Source organism: Lissotriton vulgaris, unplaced genomic scaffold (genome assembly GCF_964263255.1).
Source record: "Lissotriton vulgaris unplaced genomic scaffold, aLisVul1.2 SCAFFOLD_1073, whole genome shotgun sequence".
Classification (NCBI taxonomy): Eukaryota; Metazoa; Chordata; class Amphibia; order Caudata; family Salamandridae; genus Lissotriton; species Lissotriton vulgaris.
Window position 1 is genome coordinate 665,057 of NW_028240903.1, and position 3,083 is coordinate 668,139.

Below are 3,083 nucleotides of genomic sequence, written 5' to 3' on the forward strand. Positions count from 1 at the left end.
TTTATAGCTCCGGCTGGAGATATACCAATGTGTCAGTGAGTGTGTATAATTAATGTAGCTATTTTTATAGGGTACACAGTCAAAATATCGAATCTTTAATTTCGACTTACACTTATATCGAGTTGCTAATATCGAAGGGACAGAATATCGATGTCCAGAATATCGATGGCCAGAATATTGACCCTAAGGTAAGTAATATCGAAATTACTTATATCGATAGCATATATATCGATGTAAGTAATATCGACATTACTTATATCGATAGCATATATATCTTTTTTTTTTTTTTGTGGTTGTTTTTCCATTTATTGTGTCTCGTCAGTCTACAATATAATACTCTGTACAAAGGGGGTGAAGTGGAGGAGCCATGGAGGGCACATCTGGGCTTGATGAGCCTAGATCACTCCAGAGCTTTCACAATGGCCTGGGTCGCCTCCAGATTAATCTGGGCCTCCGCTTTGGCCACCTCGTCTGATGCGCTAGACAGCTCCGTCTGCGCCTTCTCCAAGTTTGCCTTTGCAGCGTTGATGTCCAGCATGTCTAAAGGATACGCTTCCTCTGCCAGCAGCTGCACCGAGGAGTCCGGGTTGACCGTAACTGAGCCGCTGCTCACAAAGTACTTGGAAGCAATCCCTTCATCACTGAACACGGTAACGACACCAGGGGCCAGGACCTGGAGGGTTGGGACATGAGCAGGGAGGATACCAAAGGATCCGGTCATGGTGGGGACATCCACTTGCTTCACATTTGCACCATTAAAGAAGACCTCCGCCGGGGAACAGAAGGTGAAGCTCATGGGCTGAGGGCCCCCGGGGCCCGCCTCTGCCGCCAGCGCTCGCCGGGCCTGGCAGAGAGGGGCGCGGAGCCGGAGCAGGTGGCGGACGACTGACAGCTGCATGGCGGACACGGGAAGACCGGCACCGGAAGCAGCACCAAGGGCAAGACGATAGCATGTATATCAATGTAAGTAATTTCGATTTACTAATATGTGTTAGAAATTTTAGTTAAGTATTTAAATTAATTGTTATAATATGTGTTTAATATGTTTTTATAAATAAAAAATATATAAAAGTAAATAATATGTTTTACTACCAGAGCGGGTTGTGGGTTTTTAGGGGAATAGGGTGGGAAGTAATTTATTTGTAATTAAATAATTATTTTTTAATGATTAATTTATTTTGCAATTAAATATTAATTGGCAATGCATTATTTTAATTGATTAATTAATTGATAATTTATGTATATTTTTAAGTAAATTATATGTTTTACTACTAGAGCGGGTTGTGGGTTTATAGGGGAATAGGGTGGGAAGTAATTTATTTGTAATTAAATAATTATTTTTTAATGATTAATTTATTTTGCAATTAAATATTAATTGGCAATGAATTATTTTAATTGATTAATTGAATAATTCATTGATAATTTATGTATATTTTTAACTAAATTATATGTTTTACTACTGGAGCGGGTTGTGGGTTTATAGGGGAATAGGGTGGGAAGTAATTTAATTGTAATATTAATTAATTTTGGGTAAAGGAGTATTTTCAGGGTTCAGGGTCAGTTTTGGGTTTTTGGGTAAAGGGGTACTTTTAGGGTTCAGGGTCAGTTTTGGTTTTTTGGGTAAAGGGGTATTTTTAGGGTTCAGGGTCAGTTTTCAGTTTTTGGGTAAAGGGGTATTTTTAGGGTTCAGGGTCAGTTTTCAGTTTTTGGGTAAAGGGGTATTTTTAGGGTTCAGGGTCAGTTTTCAGTTTTTGGGTAAAGGGGTATTTTTAGGGTTCAGGGTCAGTTTTCAGTTCTTGGGTAAAGAGGTATTTTTTGGGTTCAGGGTCAGTTTTCAGTTTTTGGGTAAAGGGGTATTTTTAGGGTTCAGGGTCAGTTTTGGGTTTTTGGGTAAAGGGGTATTTTTAGGGTTCAGGGTCAGTTTTCAGTTCTTGGGTAAAGGGATATTTTTTGGGTTCAGGGTCAGTTTTCCCTACTGTTGCACCCACTGGAGTGGGAATAGTAATTTTAACCCCTACGCTATCCAACGCTTTCCCTACTGTTGCACCCTCTGGAGTGGGAATAGTAATTTTTACCCCTACGCTATCCAACACTTTCCCTACTGTTGCACCCTCTGGAGTGGGAATAGTAATTATTGTTAAGAAAGTATATATTATATATGATTTGTTAATATTATTATTTTTTATTAAATATGTATTATTATTTTTTTTTACCATTAAATATATTTAAATATGTTTAAGTAATTTATAAGTATTATTTACAGTATTTTTCATGTTATTTTAAACCAAAAAAAAACGATATATTTGACAATGATATTTTTAACATCGATATTATTTTTTCGATATTTTGGTACTTACCATGTTGTACATAGGGCGTCGATATTATTGCGCCGATATTTGTGTAGGTCGAAATTCTGTCTGTCGAAATTCTGTCATAGATCCTTTTATAGCTACACTGTGTGGTTCTTTTTCGTGTAACCTAAAATGCATGAATAGGTCTGGTAAAATAAACTGCTTAACACCTCTTCTGCACTAAGCTTGAAGGTTGCTCTCCACAGCTATCACTGACAGAGCTTTCTAAGGTTGTTTAGTACTACTAAAATCACCATAAGGGTTGCCTGGATTAGTGCAAGGCCTTCACTTAAATAAGTGTACACCATATACTAAGCCATCCTCCTACAGCCTGTCAGCGAGTTAATTAAAATTAAAATTCACAAATAACGTTTTATGTACCCGCTCCACTGCTCCTCTTTTCTTTGCACTCAGTAGGTCCTCCTGCACATAAAACAAGCGCCCAGAGCTGCGTCCAACTCCCCTCTACCAATCCTGGTGCAGCTTGCATGCTGCTCAGAAAGCATGAGAGCAGTGCAAGGATTAGCTGCAGCACCCTGGTCTGATGCTCTGTCAGACCCTGGAGGCCTGTGCTTGCTCTCCACCCAGCTGAGCTAGGCAGCTTGGGGTGGAGTGTTTAAAGTGTGTATACGTATCACAAGACAGCCTGCCAAAATGACATCCCTACTTTAAACTGAAGTGAACTGTGCCCACAGTTCCTCCCTGCTGCCCCCCCCCCCCTCCCACTCTCAG

General features: G+C 39.6%; 1 pseudogene; it reads right to left on the reverse strand.

Moving 5' to 3' along the window:
- Positions 1-275: 275 nt before the first annotated feature.
- On the reverse strand, positions 276-936 carry LOC147672493 (ATP synthase F(1) complex subunit delta, mitochondrial pseudogene; annotated as a pseudogene).
- Between the last annotated feature and the right edge of the window lie 2,147 nt (positions 937-3,083).